Source organism: Eutrema salsugineum, unplaced genomic scaffold (genome assembly GCF_000478725.1).
Source record: "Eutrema salsugineum unplaced genomic scaffold, Eutsalg1_0 scaffold_7, whole genome shotgun sequence".
Classification (NCBI taxonomy): Eukaryota; Viridiplantae; Streptophyta; class Magnoliopsida; order Brassicales; family Brassicaceae; genus Eutrema; species Eutrema salsugineum.
In genome coordinates, this window is record NW_006256486.1 from 8859710 (window position 1) to 8877854 (window position 18145).

Below are 18145 nucleotides of genomic sequence, written 5' to 3' on the forward strand. Positions count from 1 at the left end.
GACTCCTATTTTGTAATTGCCAACCGAATAGAGAACATATAAATCGAATTTTGGATTCTACACAAAACCGAGTTGAAATCTACAAAGTAATCTAGATGGAAATTAGAAATCAGAGGACGAAGAAGAACAAACCTGATTTAGCGAGGGGTTGATTCAAGACAGGCAGCAGCAAATCACTTGTAGTTGTCCCAGAGAATACTAGGCGAAGACGACGACGAGAGGACGATTTCGAAATTTGAATTTTTTTTTCTCGGACTTACCACAATTTTGACCCTAAACCCGATTTCTTCGGATTCAATCTGATATGACAGACTGGATGTAGATCTTCGTGGTTGGGTTAGTAAATATGAAACTTTAGTAAGGACCTGCCAGTATTTGATCGCTTTTCTTCCTTTTTCTTGCTTTAAAATAAATCAAAAACAAATTAAATATTATGAGGATGATATTTGAGAAGTTCTATAATGCGGAAGGAGTATGCGAGATTATTCCTCATAGATTTGTAGTATATTTCATTAGCCATAGTACTTGACTCCCAATTCCATTTTTTTTTTTTGTATTTTCTGTTTTTCCCTACAATAATTTTTTTTTAGACTGAAACTTTTTATTTTGGATCAATTCTTGTAGGCAATACCAGTAAATAATAGAAAATAGAGAATCAAGTAATAAAGGTAACAAAGTATCTTGGAGGTTTCTGATAATCATATACTCAAAATTTGTAACTGGAAGAGAATGAAACATTGTAATTGAAAAGAAAGGTTGTTTGATTTTATAAATGCATGATGATAATACTTACAAAACTTATATATATATATCCTGTGGAAGACAGAGAAATCTCATATGCAGAAATAAATAAAATCCACATATGCTTTTTATTTTGTTTTCCTTCTATTTTTTTTTTATTCTTTTCCTATTTTATTTGTTCCGTACAGAATTCTATCCATATTTTTTTGATATTTGTCCATTTAAAATATATTTATTTTATATTTAAGTTTTTTAATATAAAATAAAATTATCTTTTTTTTTAATTTAAACTACATAAGTCTTGGCCAATGTAAATTTTGTTTTCCAAATAATTGTTTTTTTAATGAAAAAAGAGAGTATATGGCAAGAAAGACTACAATAGCTCCCTTTTAATTGTATAGATTTGTTTCTGTTTGGATACAAAAATATAAAGTTTGTATCTTCTTAAATGGTATAGATATCTTGCATATTTTAAAAAATTAATACACAAAGGATTGCAATTCTAAAAAGATAAGTCTAACTCTCTCCTGCATATTCTTTATAATATAATTATAAATTAATTTCGAATATTTGAAACTTTAAACTGATTAATTAAGATAAAAAATATATTATTTTTTAAAAATATATATGAGTGTTTGGCAACAAAGATTAAAAGTGCTTTCCTTTTAGTAGTATAGAAGGGAGACACAACAAGAAATTAAGCAAACAATGTAAGTTTGATGGATGGAAATTGTAAGCCTTAGGAGAATTTTAAGGAAACATAAATTGCAAATTAGATAATCAGGCAGGCAGATAGTTAAGTTTATTTCTCAAACTTAAATCCCTAAACTAGATAAAGCTCCTCCTAGAGTATTGAATAGTTATGTTACAGATGTATGGATATATAATGTTTGATGGGCAGCTAAGAATGCCTATGATAGCTTTTGAATAGTTCATAGTATCGTCTGCATGTTATATATGTTTATCCCATGAAGTAAATCAATAACGGCAAACAACTTTCAATAAATAGACCAAGATAGCCAAAGTAGGAGCATGGGTGGATCCACCTGATCCTGTACTATTTGATCAGGCAGTTGTATGAGTTCTCCAAAACTTCTAAGTAAAGTAGATATTCTTTTGGTGACAGATAACACCGTATTTTTACAACTTTTATGGATCATAATTGTATCTTATGCAGGTGTTTTAACTCTGTTTTCAAAAGTTTTAAAAGTTTTTTCAATGTTTCAGAGTTTCAAAAGACTTTACAGGAAACTTGGGCAAAAGATATGCAATTTGGAACAAATGAGCAATTTTAGATAAATGCAGACCATCAGAAGTATGATAAGCGATGAAGACCTTCTCACCGTCTGATCACCCCCAAAATTTGAGACAACATAGATGATCCAACCAGATTTCTAATGCACTTGGTTTGGTGAAAATCCAACGGTTAGATCTTCAGATAATCCCGATGCAAGAATGACAGAAAATGCAGTTCCGGAAGAGAGCCATGTGCCGGGACCGCGGCCAATACCTGTTTTCCCGCGGGTAGAGCCACCGCGACCGCGGACATTGGTCGTTCACTTTCCATACGACTTAATTAAAGCCCATATCAATTCTTTTCGTTATTTTTGAAGCCCTAAGTGTCCAGGACAACTCCAGAAGCTATAAATACCCTCTTTAGATCATTCTAAAGAGAGAAGGCCAGAGGAGACCGAAAGTTTAGACAGAAAGAGAGAGAGAGAGTTCGTGTGGGTGCTTCACAAACCCTAGGAGCCGTCACCTCTGAAGGAGGAGCCGTCGAGGAGAGCATCATTGCACCTCCATCTTCGATTCCGTTCTTCGTTTTTCTTCCCTGTTTTCTTTAATTTCCTGCAACTTTCAATACTCTGTGATGATTGTTTACAATATGTTTAAGTAGTTACCCTGTTGGGTTTGAAGGGATTTTTCAAAGGGGATTGAGTGTGTCTTTGCTTATGAATCGATAGATTTAGGATTTTTAATCTTCTAGATGTTCTTCGTTTGCCTTTAATCTTACTGCGTGATTCTTTGCTGGCCACTTAGAAGCCGATCTGATATGATATGTTGCGAAAACATTCATTGATTGTCTGAACTAGGGTGAAACGAGCAATTATTCTATACGAGTGGAAACCTACCTTTAGTTGAGTTGTGAATATTGATGAGTCTTGTTCTGCTATTGCATCTTCTCCCTTCCAGGATAAGAGTGGAAACCTACTGATCAGGGTTGCGAGAGATAGTTGTTTAGTGCTGCGAAAGTAGGTTATTCATACTTTTGTGCCTCGAGTTCTAGAACATACGTAGTTGATTACCTTTATCATATGTTTAAAATCGACATAGCTTAGTCATTGAATCCCTGCGAAACCCCTTGATGCCCAACGTGTGTCTTTAATTGCTTACAACCTTCAATTCTATTTGCTTTTCATTCGCTTTTACTTGCTTCAATTTCGCCTTTGATCTATTCGATTTTTTGCTTTTATTTGCTTTCGTTTTCAATTGCTTTTGTTTACTTTGCTTTCTAGTTTAGATTTAGTGACAACCAAAACCCAAACCTGTTTTGTTCTAATCTGATTTAAGCACTGCTGTGAATTCGTACTGAAACAACTAAGTCTCTGTGGATCGATACCCTAAGTACTACAGCGCACTTCTGTGCACTTGTAGACATTTAGGGGTTATAAATTTAAAACCTGATGCTTAGTAGAACAAACCAACAACCCCGTTTACAATCGCAATCAAGTTTTTGGCGCCGTTGTCGGGGACTTTGATTTGTTTCGTTGCGAATCCCAGCTTAAATCCATTAGAATACTTGTTTGCTTTTACTTTTTCTTTTGAATTTTTCAGGTTTCTCTGCGATGAGAGACCGGGAACATGTTCCCGGTACTCTTCGTGATCCACCATATCGTGTGGATGGTGATCCAAGCGACGATGACCTGACTGATGATGAGTTTGAAGAACCGATCTATGATGACAATGAGCTAGTCGGATCGGCAAAACATGAAGATGATGATGAACTGATTGGAAGTTTCGATTCACTCGAAAAATTCTTAGGAGATCGAAGAGTTATTCAACCAGCCTTACCAGAGGATGGAAAAACCGAAATCAAGGTAGCCTATATCCATTTAGTTCAACAAAATCAATTCTATGGTTACATATCCGAACACCCGATTGACCATATCGAGACGTTCGAAGAATTATGTGCAACCATTACAGTAAATGGGGATTACCACAAGTGTAGTCTTTTCCCATTCTCTTTGAGAGACAAGGCCAGAAAGTGGCTAAAATCTTTAGAACCTGCTTCACTAAAAACGTGGGCAGCGTGTAAACTGCTTTCCTAAATCATTTTTACACTAGAAATCGTTCAAATCTCTTAAGAAACAAGATAAGAACTTTTAAACAAAAAGAAGATGAAGATCTTTTAGATACTTGGGAAAGATTTAGGGAATACCAAAGAGATTGTCCACACCATGGATATACCGACGAATACCTGCTGGGTATCTTTTATCAAGGTATTACTCCAGAGTTACGACACTCTTTCGACACAGCAAGTAATGGAGACTTCTCAACTAGATCTGTAGAAGATGCTCATGTTTTCATCAAAAATTTCGCAAACAGCATCCGTAATCAAACAACTTTTGGTAATTCCGCACTTCCTGAGAAGAAAGAAGAGATCTCGGAAGTTATAAAGTGTCTCCATCACATAATGAGTCATCTTAGATTGCAACAACCAAGCAAGGTACACAATACGTGTAACTTTGATGGTTGGGACAACCCAATGGATTCTTATGATCAAGAGATGATGAACACTCCAGTAGTCTATCAAATCCAAGATTTTCCATTCGTTTCTGATCACCGCGGGTCCATTCATTCGGACCGCGGCAAACAAAGCTTTCACCGCGGTCGTGGCTTTTCTGACCACGGCCAAGACCTGTTTCATCGTGGTCGCGAGCCTTCAGACCGCGGGAAACCGTCTTCCGAACTTGTCTGGAAAACACCTTCTGAACCAATCTTGGCTATTGAATCTAATCCTGTTCCATATCCTAGTTTTCCCTCTTCTGAAGCTGAAAACCTAAACAAAAAAAGTTCTAGAGCTTGAAAAATCTAGGTCTCAAAAGATTAGTGATCTTAGATCTGAACAAGAAACGATGCAAGAGGATTTCAATGGAAAATTTTCCACCCTCCTTAGCCTGATGATCAAAACTAATTCTAAAAACTTAGATAAACCTGAGGAGGAGCCAAGTGAAAATTCTTTCGAAAGCTCAAGTGAAGCAGATCCCTCCGATCATGTGAAAGCTATCACACTTTGGAGTGGATTAGCTTAAAAAGAGCCTGAATTTCCTAAAGATCCCGAAGATGAGGAAAAAGGTAAGGAAAAGGAAAAAAAAAGAGAAAGAATCACGATTGAAAGATGTTGAAAAAGATGTGGTAGGAGAGAAGGATGGAGAAGAAGTAAGAGAAGATACATCCCGGGAAATCCTCGGAGAAGACCCGATTCCACCTCCACCAACTCGTGTCTATAAACCTAAACCTCCATATCCTAGAGCCTTAAGAGCCCCTAAGAAGGAGAAAGAAAAACCTAAGCTGAAAGATTTAATCGATCAATTAAATGTGAGATTACCTTTCGTAGAAGCTTGTGCTATGATTCCTGCTTTAAGAAAATACATGAAGGGTATTCTAACAAATTCTTTAACTCTTGAAGAAGGCGTTATGATGATAACCCATGAATGTAGTTCTATCCTGCAAACCTGAATCCCTGAAAAGAAAAACGATCCTGAAACCTTCTTACTTTCATGCACCATCAATTATGTAGCTTTTGAGCGTGCACTCTGTGATTTAGGATCTAGCAAAAACATGATGCCTCTTTCAGTAGCAAAATGTTTAGGACACCACACTTTCCAGCCCACTAAATTTTCTTTAGTATTAGCTGATCGTTCTGTTAGACAACCTGTAGGTATCTTAATTGATGTTCCTATCGAAATCGAAAAATGTTCCATAGCCACCGATTTCATAGTTCTAGAACTAGAAAGAGAACCTAAGGATCCACTTATTCTTGGGCGACCATTCCTATCTACAGCCGGAGCCATAATCAATGTTCCTGAAGGAAAAATTGACCTTCATCTAGCCGGTCTAGTTATGCAGTTTGACATGAACAAAAGTTTTGGTAAACCGACCCTTTAAGTGTCACGCTTTCACCCACAAAAGACGAACGCAATTTCTTTGAAGAAATTTCGAGTGAGTGCACGCGTATGCTTGATAAGTCCGAAACTTATAGGACACCTCTAAACTATCTAGATCTTAAGGACCAAGCAAACATTCCTACACCTCCTAAAGACACTGCTGCAGCAATTAATGATCCTTGGAGCGAACTTAAAGCCCCTAAAGTTGAGCTTAAACCTCTTCCCGTCGGACTTAAGTACGCTTTCCTTGGACCAAATTCTACTTATCCTGTCATTATAAACTCTGGTTTGACAGAAGAAGAAACCACAATGCTGTTAACTGAGCTGAGAAAGCATAGAAAAGCCTTAGGATATTCACTTGATGACATACCTGAAATCTCCCCAGATCTTTGTATGCACAAGATTAATCTAGAGGATAATGCTAAAAACTCAATCGAAAGTCAAAGGAGACTGAACCCTAATCTCATGGATGTTGTCAAGAAGGAGATTATGAAGCTTTTAGAAGCTGGAATAATCTTTCCTATCTCAGATAGCACTTGGGTTAGCCCAGTTCATGTTGTCCCAAAGAAAGGAGAGTCATTGTCATTAAAAACGATAAGGATGAAATGATTACTATGAGAACAGTAACTGGACATCGTATGTGCATCGATTACCGGAAACTGAACGCAGCAACTAGGAAAGATCATTTTCCACTTCCCTTCATAGATCAAATGCTAGAAAAGTTAGCTAATCACCCTTACTATTGCTTCCTTGATGGATACTCCGGATTCCTATTCGACCGGAGGATCAAGAAAAAATGACATTTACCTGTCCATATGGTACGTTCGCTTACCGACGTATGCCTTTTGGATTGTGTAATGCACCTGCTACCTTCCAGCGGTGCATGATGTCGATCTTCACAGATTTTATTGAGGATTTCATGGAAGTATTCATGGACGATTTCTCGGTCTATGGATTTTCTTTTGAAAAATGTCTAGGCAACCTTGGTAAAGTTCTGCAAAGATGTCAAAATAAGCATTTAGTATTAAATTGGGAAAAATGTCACTTCATGGAACGAGACGGAATCGTGCTTGGGCACAGAATTTCAGGAAAATGAATCAAAGTTGACAAAGCTAAAATCGAAGTCATGAAAAGCCTTCAACCTCCCACAGACGTAAAAGGCATCCGTAGTTTCTTAGGACACGCATGATTCTATAGGCGCTTCATAAAAGATTTTTCTCAAATAGCTAAACCTCTTACGCGTTTACTTAGCAAGGAAACGAACGTCGAGTTCGATGATGAATGCTTAGCCGAGTTTCATAAGATCAAAGAAGCCCTTGTTTCCGCTCCAGTCGTGCAAGCACCTGATTGGGAACTCCCATTCGAAATCATGTGCGATGCAAGTGACTATGCAGTCGGAGCAGTGCTTGGCCAAGGAAAAGATAAGAAACTGCACGTAATCTACTACGCAAGCAGAACTCTTGACGAAGCTCAATGCAATTATGCTACAACAAAGAAAGAACTTCTAGCTGTCGTATTTACATTTGAGAAATTCCGTTCTTATCTCGTAGGATCTAAGGTTATAGTTCATACTGATCATGCTGCAATCAAGTATTTAATGTCTAAGAAAGACACTAAACCGAGGTTGATAAGATGGATCCTCCTATGCAAGAATTCGACATCAAAATTCGAGATCGGAAAGGCGCAGATAATGGAGTTGCAGACCATCTTTTACGAATTTGAGTTGAAGAAAGATTGCCTTTAAATGATAGTTTTCCGGAAGAAAACATCTATGCAATAGATACTACCCCCACCAATGCCAATACCGCACCACCAAGGCAACTCATGCGAAATCAGATGCTTTCAACACCCCATGGTTTAGGCACATAGCAAACTACCTAGCAGCTGGTGTAGAACCACTACAATTTTTCGGTTATAGGAAGAAAAAGTTTCTGAAAGACGTAAGACATTATTTTTGGGATGAACCCTATCCCTATAAGAGATGTGCTGATCGGTTATTCCGAAGATGTGTGCCTGAAGAAGAGATGGAAGGAATTTTATTCGGATGCCATAGCTCGTCTTACGCAGGACATTTTGCAACCTTCAAAACCGCTTCAAAGATCTTGCAAGCAGGTTTTTGGTGGCCTACTTTGTTCAAAGATACTCAAGCTTACATATCGCGATGCAATAAATGTCAAAAGATGGGCAACATAAGCAAAAGGAATGAGATGCCTCAAAATTTTATTCTCGAAGTCAAAATTTTTGATGCCTGGGGAATAGATTTTATGGGACCATTTCCTACATCTTTTGGAAACCAATACATCTTAGTAGCAGTAGACTACGTCTCTAAATGGGTTGAAGCAGTCGCTAGTCCCACCAACGATGCAAAAGTCGTCATGAAGCTGTTTAAATCTGTTATATTCCCGCGTTTTGGAGTTTCTAGAATTGTGATAAGCGACGGAGGATCGCATTTCATCAACAAAGTTTTCGAGAATCTTCTTAGAAAGAATGGAGTTACGCATAAAGTTGCTTCTCCATACCATCTCCAAACCAGCGGTCAAGTAGAAATATCAAACAGAGAAATCAACTCGATTTTGCAGAAAACAACTGCAGTTCATCGCAAGGATTGGTCTACCAAGCTTGACGACGTATTATGGGCATACCGAACAGCATTCAAGACACCATTAGGAACAACACCATTCAACCTAGTTTATGGAAAAGCATGTCACCTTCCAGTAGAGCTCGAGTATAAGGCGCAATGGGCTATCAAGGAGATGAACATGAATCTGAAAACATCTGGAGAAAGAAGACTACTTCAACTTCACGAGTTAGAAGAAACCCAACACAATGCTTACGAAAACTCGAAGATCTACAAGGAGAAGACTAAAGCATATCATGATAAGAAGATTATTCATAGAAATTTTGCTCCTAACAATAAAGTTCTTCTTTTCAATTCTCGTCTTAAGCTTTTCCAGGAAAATTACGTTCAAGATGGTCAGGACCCTTCACGATAAAGGAAGTCAAACCATACGGAGCCATTGTCCTGTGGGACAAAATCGGAAAATCATTCACAAAGAATGGACAGCGCGTCAAGCCATATCTGGCTGAAGAAAGAGAAGACGAAAGAGAAGTGATGTTTTGATTGATCCATCATCGGCCAATGATGAGATCAAGGAGTGTCACGACATCGGTTAAGTCTAATCAAGCAACAATGTCAAGCTAATGACTTGAAACAAACGCTTAGTGGGAGGCAACCCACTTGGTATTTTATCTATTTCCCTTTGACCTTTATTGTCTATTTCCATTGCTTTGTTTCTGTTTCATTTAATTTCAGGTTTTGAATAAGGAAGAACAAACACAAAAGACAAGCAGCACTCTCCAGCGCGATAAGTTCACTTAAACATTTCAACTTTTCTATATTCTTTACCATTCTTTCCGAGATTTATCACACTGAGGACAGTGTGAAATAAGTCCGAGGGGGGATGTTCATCCGTTTTTGATTTGTTTTGAGTTTTTTTTGCACACACAAAAATTTTTCAAAATGTTTTTCAAAATGTTTTTCATAAAATTTTTCCCAGCAACTTTTTCATAATTTTTTTTCAAAAATCGTGTTCAAAAAGTTTTCAAACCAGGAACATAGTAAACAATACTATGATGATTTAGACCAGTGTGCTTCTACGCTATTTCCTCGTTTTTTGTGATTTAGGCCTAGACTAGGCGGTAGCTAGAATACTTGCATTATGAAATCCCACCAGAGGACTTATATTCATGGAGATTCTTTCTGACAGGATGTACTAGCTCATTTTATCTGGACTTAATTTAGACTTAATTTTCTCATTGAAGCATTAGATCAGGGAAACGAATCATACATTCAGGACTCCTTTAACCTTTCACCACTCTTTGTTGATCCTGAATGGCTAGTTTATCTTTAGCTAGTTCCCCACCGAACCTAACCTCTTTCAAACCACATGCACTCTTGTTTTTCATTGTCCTATATGCAGATATGTGCAAAAACGTCAGAGAAAGAGGATCAACGTGGTTTTCAGTCACTAAAGACGAAGAACTGTGTTTTCATTAGAATGATTTAATAAAAGGAGAAAACTCAGTTTGCCTTGGAAAAACTTCAAAATCTTGGTACAATTTCGTCCCTTAGACTCCCTCTCTATAAAAGGTGTTTCCTCTTTCTAAAAAAAAAAACAAAAGAAAAAGAAAAGAAAAATATGAAGGGAAAGGAAATAAAAACCTTATAGAGTCTAGGAGGATCGAATTTTATCCTTGAGGCAAGCTAGAGTTCGTTTTATGGAATTTTGGAGATCATATTTATGATTCTCGGGAAATATCTAAATCTGGGGGAACAGCTGTTTACATCAAAGGAGGAAGTATGCAACAACATTAGGCAAAGGAGAAGTGACTGAAAATCTGCGGTCATCAACAGGTCTTTCTCTCTCTTGCGGTTTTGCATAATATCTTGCATCCTCCAGATTCTCCAGGTAACTCGAAACACTTTAACTCCACCATTTAAATAGCCTTAATGCCAAACGCCGTCTACTCTGAATAATGTCTTTGATGAGAATTCACTACTACACTTAATGAATGTAGAGAGCTAGTTGACTGGAAGTTAGATCTAAGTGTGTAGATTTTCGCATGACGGATTAATGGATTAGTTTCAATTGTATTTTGGTGAGAATTTTCTAGACTAGATCCAAATAGATGTTCCACGATAAGTTATGGTTTATAAGGACGGTCACTGAGATATTGTTTAGTTCCTACGATTTTAAAAATTTCTTTCCTGACTTAAGTTTATTTGAGGACAAACAAAAAGGTAAGTCTGAGGGAGTTGATAACACTGTATTTTGACAACTTTTATGGATCATAATTGTATCTTATGCAGGTTTTTTAACTCTGTTTTCAATATTTTTTAAAGTGTTTTCAATGTTTTAGAGTTTCAAAAGACTTTACAGGTAACTTGGGCAAAAGATATGCAATTTGGAACAAATGAGCAATTTTGGATAAGCGATGAAGACCTTCTCACCGTCCGATCACCCCCAAAATTTGAGACAACATAGATGACCCAACCAGATTTCTAATGCACTTGGTTTGGAGATAATCCAACGGTTAGATCTTCAGATACTCCCGATGCAAGAATGACAGAAAATGCAGTTCCGGAAGAGAGCATGTGTCGGGACCACGTTCAATACCTGTTTTCCCGCGGGTAGAGCCACCGCGACCGCGGACATTGGTCGTTCACTTTCCAGACGACTTAATTAAAGCCCAGATCAATTCCTTTTTGTTATTTTTGAAGCCCTAAGTGTCCAGGACAACTCCAGAAGCTATAAATACCCTCTTTAGGTCATTCTAAAGAGAGAAGACCAGAGGAGACCGAAAGTTTAGACAGAAAGAGAGAGAGAGTTCGTGTGGGTGCTTCACAAACTCTAGGAGCCGCCACCTTTGAAGGAGGAGCCGTCGAGGAGAGCATCATCGCACCTCCATATACGATTCCGTTATTCGTTTTTATTCCCTGTTTTCTTTAATTTCCTGCAACTTTCAATACTCTGTGATGATTGTTTACAATATATTTGAGTAGTTGCCCTGTTGGGTTTAAAGGGATTTTTCAAAGAGAATTTCGTGTGTCTTTGCTTATGAATCGATAGATTTAGGATTTATAATCTTCTAGATGTTCTTCGTTTGCCTTTAATCTTACTGCGTGATTCTTTGCTGGCCATTTAGAAGCCGATCTAATATGATATGTTGCGAAAGCTTTCATTGATTGTCTGAACTAGGATGAAACGAGCAATTCTTCTATAGGAGTGGAAACCTACCTGTAGTTGAGTTGTGAATGTTGATGAGTCTTGTTCTGCTATTGCATCTTCTCCCTTCTAGGATCAGAGTGGAAACCTACTGATCAGGGTTGCGACATATAGTTGTTTAGTGCTACGAAAGTAGGTTATTCATACTTCTATGCCTCGAGTTCTAGAACATACGTAGTTGATTACCTTTAGCATATATTTAAAATCGACATATATTAGTCATTGAATCCCTGCGAAACCCCTTGATGCCAAACGTTTTTCTTTAATTGCTTACAACTTTCAATTCTATTTGCTTTTCATTCGCTTTTACTTGCTTCAATTTCGCCTTTGATCTATTCGATTTTTACTTGCTTTTATTTGCTTTCGTTTTCAATTGCTTTTGTTTGATTTGCTTTCTAGTTTAGATTTAGTGATAACCAAAACCCAAACATGTTTAGTTCTAATCTGATTTAAGCACTGCCGTGAATTTGTACTGAAACAACTAAGTCTCTGTGGATCGATACCCTAAGTACTACAGCGCACATCTGTGCACTTGCAGACATTTAGGGGTTATAAATTTAAACCTTAAGCTTAGTAGAACGAACCAACAACCCCGTTTACAATCGCAATCAGTGACTAGATATAGCTTAATAAGAAACAAGACGGTTCAAAAATATTCTATGGAGATAGAAAACAAATATTTTCTCCCCAGATAGATGATTTGTTAGGAATTTAAGTAAAAACCATCTTGAATACAGAACATGAATTAATAGTCTTTCCACTTTGTAGCCCCAACTATTATGTTTTGCAAACAAATAAACTTAGCTATTGTTGGTTATTGTAGAATGGAACCATGTATTAAAGCAAGCAAGTAATGATAAATTTCACTAGACTCCTTAACTTGACTTTTGGATGGTGAAGACGCCTAGCTCAACAAATACTAGTTCCAGCAAATAGATGCCGCACTTTTGTGGTTCTATTTCCCTTAGATCAGATTACTAAATGTGTTGTAAAGTAATCATGAATTGGGAACAAATAAAAATAAATAACCATATGAACATCCTTTTAAAACAATCATCAATTCAATATCGAATTATCCTCCCATGGATCTCATTCAACCTACGAACTACATACTTATGATGCATGAAACAAAGAAGGTATGAATAAGAATCATCATGAGAATAATTGTATTAAAATAGTAAGGTTGAGAAAACTTCTCCGAACAGTAAGATTTTCAGAAAACTTCTGGTTTACTATTTTACTTATCTCCATTATACTAATTCATTGTATAGTACAATCTAGTAGAAAATGCAGGTAGTTCTTCCGAAATACTTTTACTGCCCTGTATAATACTCATAATCTAAAGATATTTAATGCTTTTTCACTCATTATCTCAATATGATTAATCTAAGACCTATAGAATTTTCTTTAAAAGATTTATCAAATGCATTTTGGTAAGAAATTTTCTAGATTTTTCACTAACTTTGGATTTTGGGATTTTTCAACTCTCCCCTCGAGATGATGGTACTTCGGATCCATTCATGTCGAATTGAATTCCATTCTAAAATCAGCAACATACCCAACTTGGGTCATGTATTTTATATTAGATTCTTTTAACTGTTGAGATTTGGAATATGAAAGTTTAATGATTGTTTATAACATCAAAACCCTAATAACTAATATCGTAAAATAAAAGTTTTAAATCAAATCCTAATTACAATCAATTAAACAATCATAACTTTGTCAAAAATAGTTAGGTCGAACAAAGATACCACACAAACATTAATTGATAACATTAAAATCATTTTTGTTTTATATAAACAAATCTTCTTATCTAAAGAATTTTAAGAAAACTATAATCAATATGATACAAAGATCAAACCGTCGATAATCGTTATTCTAGATAAGCATTGATAACTATATTTCTCTTTTTATGATCCGAAGAGACTGAATCAACAATAAAATCATGACTGCGAAGGCATAGCCTACCATAACCATCGTTTTGGACAAAAAGCATAAATCATCATAAAATAATATAACCATAAACGTAAATTAAATATTATATTTTTGGTGTAAAAATAAATAGATAGAGAGACTATCATGTGGATAACGTGTAGCGAAAAAAAGAGAAAGCTAAGAAAAGAAGAAAATTGATATATAAATATATAATTATTCCATGAATAATTACGAATATGTATAAATATACAAATATTTGGGGAACAAACTAAACTTGAAAAATAAAAAAAATGAAAAATATGATAAACTTCCTATAATATGAGTCTTATAATGAACAACCATAATAACTAATTCATACTATTTTTTAATTTATTTGATCTTGAGAATTTTAAAATGGGGTGGCGATCTTTCCAATCACTTTATTTTTGCGGTTGAACAACTTCTTAAATATGTTGTAGGTAAAGTTTTTTATCTTAAATTTTTTGTTAAATATCATCATACTTTAATTAAATTTTTGGATCAAAAATATTAGTGGGATAATATGTTTCACAAAATAACCAAATTAAATTTTTAGATCTAGATTTACAAGCTAAACATCCTTCTATTTGAATTTAAATTCAATTTGTATTAATTATCGTGAAACTATAGAAGCAACTCCTAGGAAGATTTTGTAGTTAATGAATATTGGAGAACTCACAAGAGTCTTTAACAAAAACAAATTATTTTTCTATAAGTACTCCAGTTAAGATAACTTAAAAAAAAAAAGTGTTTGAACCATATATCATGAAATTTTCTTAAAAAAAAAACTAGACATAAATATTATATGAAAAATAAAAATACACACACACATGTCTTATGGTAAAAGTGTGACGAGCAAGTCGACTGGATAGAGTAGCAAATCAAATGATTTTGTGGCAAACTCAACAACAATTTTTCAATATGAAAATCGCATAAGAAGTTGTCAACTTTGTGCCAAAATGTGTATATATCAGTTAGTTAATATTTTATTCATAAAACTTGATTTATTTTATAATATAGGTTTTTTAAATAAGAAGACTTTTTGATCAATTATATAAAGTTTTTATTGGTCCTACAAATTTCTCAAATTTAATTAAATATGCTATAAAGATAGTTTTATGTCAAATGCTTTATTAAAATTTGTATATACTTGGTAAATGATAATTATGTATAACGCTTGTAATGTAAGAATTATAAAATTATAGAATAGTTACTCTTGAAGATGCATAGATTTATAGTATATTTCATTAGCCATAGTACTTGACTCCCCAATTCAATTATTTTTTCTGCATTTTCTGGTTTTCCCTACAATATTTTTTATTTTAGATTGGAACTTCTTTTTGGATCAATTCTTGTAGGCAAGACCAGTAAATAATGGAAAATGGAGAATCAAGTAATAAAGCTAACAAAGTATCTTGGAAGTTTCTGATAATCATATAACCAAAATTTGTAATTGGAAGAGAATGAGACATTGAAATTGAAAAGAAAGATTGTCTGATTTTATAAATGCATGCTGATAAAACTTACAGAACTTCTCTCATAATTATTATTATTATATACATATATATAGATATATATCCCATGGAAGACAGAGAAATTTCACATGCAGTAAGAAATAAAATCCACATATGCTTTTTATTTTGTTTTCCTTTTATTTTTTATTCTTTTCCAATTGTATTTCTTCCGTACTAGAACTTTATTCACATTTGTATGATATTTGTCCATTTAAAATATATTTATTTTATATTTATTTTTAATATAAAATAAAATTCTTTTTTTTTATAATTTATACTACATCAGTCTTGGTCAATGTAAAATTGTTTTCCAAATAATTGTTTTTTTATGAAAATAGAGAGTATATGGCAAGAAAGACTACAAATAGATCCTTTATAATTGTATAGATTTGTTTCTGTTTGGATACAAACATATAAAGTTTGTATCTTCTTTAATAGTATAGATATATTGCATGTTTTCAAAAATTAATACACAAAGGATTGCAATTCTGTATAATATAATTATAAATTAATTTTGAATATTTGAACCTTTAAACTGGTTGATTAAGATAAAAAATTTGTTTTAAAAAAATATATATGATTGTTTAGAACCAAAGATTAAAAGTGCTTCCCTTTAATAGTATAAAAGTGAGACACAACAAAAATGCAAAAAGTAAAGTAAAGCAAAGACAAATGAAAGCTCTTGGATTTATGAATGAATTAAAAGATTAAAAGTTAAGCAAATAATGTAAGTTTGATGGATGAAAATGGTAAGCCTTAGGGTAATTTTTTTTTTTTTTGGATGAATGTTAAATTTATTCGAACCAGAAAAAAATGCATTTTCTACATCAGAGATGCGATCAAATTACATTTACAGAAACAAACTTAGATAATCTATGACAATTACTTTCGTCTTCTCAGTTTTATGGTCTTGAAGCAAACCACACCTGAATTCCAGCTTCGTATTTGGTATCACCCTGCATACGAATCGAACTAAAGCTGTTTCTGATCCCCTTATCAATCGCCTTTACAATCTTGTACCAGTTGGAATGTGGCAAATTGTGCCTGCGGACATTTCTTTCTTTCCAAATCGTGTGAATGGTCTGCTGGAACAGGTAGCGAGTAATAAAACCCTTTACCCGGTCTTGATGTCGCTGTGAAATTAGGAGAACCAGAGCCCTCCAATCTATGGTGAAGTCCTGTAGCAGAATTCCCTTAGCCACATTTGTCCAAATCCTGATCGAGAAGGGGCAGGAGAAGAAAAAATGATCACGTGTCTCCATATGAGCTTGGCAAAAAACTCACGACACTGTAATATTTGGATTCAGTGCTGCATTCGATCCCCCGTTGATATACGATTGTGAAGAGCCAACCAGGTAATGAAACCCAACTTCGGACTATGATGCTTGAACCAAACCCCCTCTGCCCAAGAAACTCTCAAGGAGACGATGAGCTGTTCACGCGTCTTTTTTGCACTGAATACCTCCTTATACGAATCAGCCGATGATTTCCAAAGAAAGACATCATCCTTAGTCTGTCGATATCCCTGCTTTACTACCCCCAAAGCATCTTCGATCTCATTAAGCTTTTCTACACGATGTCGTCTTCTGCGATGCATGTGAATGGCATCCTCAACTGTAGCAGTATGGGGAATACCCAAATCTACTCAGCCTTTAGCTCCTAGCAATGATAACAGAATCCCTTGTGAAGACCAATTATCATACCAGAACATGGCAGACCTTCCATTCCGAATTCTCACTTTAAGAATTTGCTTCCACATCCAGGATCTCGGGGACTGATTTGTGGGGTTTAGGGTGAGCCATATCGATCCATCTCTCATTAGATTTGCTTCTGTCCATCTACCCATAATGATTTTTTCGAGGTAACGATCCGCCACAGTAGTTACAAGACACAAATCTCATTTACCACAGATAAATTTTTTAAGCCCAGACCTCCATCCTGCTTAGGTTTACAAACTTCAGACCAGGAAATCTTAGCTTTTCGAGTCTTTAAATCCGGCCCAGACCACAGGCGGAGAGCTTAGACTATCGATTTTATCAATACAGCCTTTAGGTAATCTGAAAGCTTGCATCCAGAAGTTTACAATACTTTCAATGACCGATGAAATCAATTGCAGACGTCCGACAAAGGAAAGATGACGAGCTGTCCAGGAGTTGAAGCTGGTCTTTATCCTGTCGATTAGAGGTGCATAGTCAAAGGACCGCATTCTCTTAGTGAGAAGAGGCAAGCCCAAGTACCGAACCGGTAATTCGCCCTGCTCAAATCCAAATCTACTGTCAATAGATTGTCGATCTGCATCAGAAACACCAGCTAGATAAGAAGTAGATTTCTCCATACTGATATTCAGACCCGATATCTGCAAAAAGTCTTCAAATACCCCAATGATTCCTTCCAATGACCGCAATTTCCCATCAGAGAACACCATAAAATCATCCGCAAAACACAGGTGCTTTAGGTTCGAACACTTCGGGTAAAAACCAAATCTCCGATCCAAAGCCGCCTTGTCAAGTATGTGGGAAAGTACATTCATTCAAATCACGAACAAGTATGGTGAGAGCGAACAACCCTGACGTAGCCCCCTCGAACTGTTAAAATAGCCTGCCAGTTCCCCATTTACCTGAATGGAGAAAGAAGCTGTTGAGACGCACAGTCGGATCCAATGAATAAACCCCTGAGGAAGGTCAATTGCTTCTAGAACTGTCAATAAGAAGTTCCACTCGACTGAATCGAAAGCTTTCAAAATGTCGATCTTCAATGCACATCGAGAAGATATATACTTTTTTGTCTGTAAATTTGGTATCAGAGCTATGGCAGTCTAAGCCTTAAATCTTATCTCCCCGATGAGTTATATGCCTACGAGTTGCTTTTTCTACAAGCTAATATAGAAAGTATGCTCTGTGGTTGCCACATAGTGGATCCTCCACATCAGAAATCTGACATAGCTAAGAAAAAAGAATTTTGAGAAAAAACTCATAAGATCATA

The 18145-nt window shown here is 35.6% G+C and overlaps 1 non-coding gene across 1 annotated transcript; it reads right to left on the reverse strand.

Moving 5' to 3' along the window:
• Nucleotides 1–4098: 4098 nt before the first annotated feature.
• LOC112083224 lies at nucleotides 4099–4206 on the reverse strand. The gene has a single exon (XR_002897516.1). It is a non-coding gene; the product is annotated as a small nucleolar RNA R71 (small nucleolar RNA).
• Between the last annotated feature and the right edge of the window lie 13939 nt (nucleotides 4207–18145).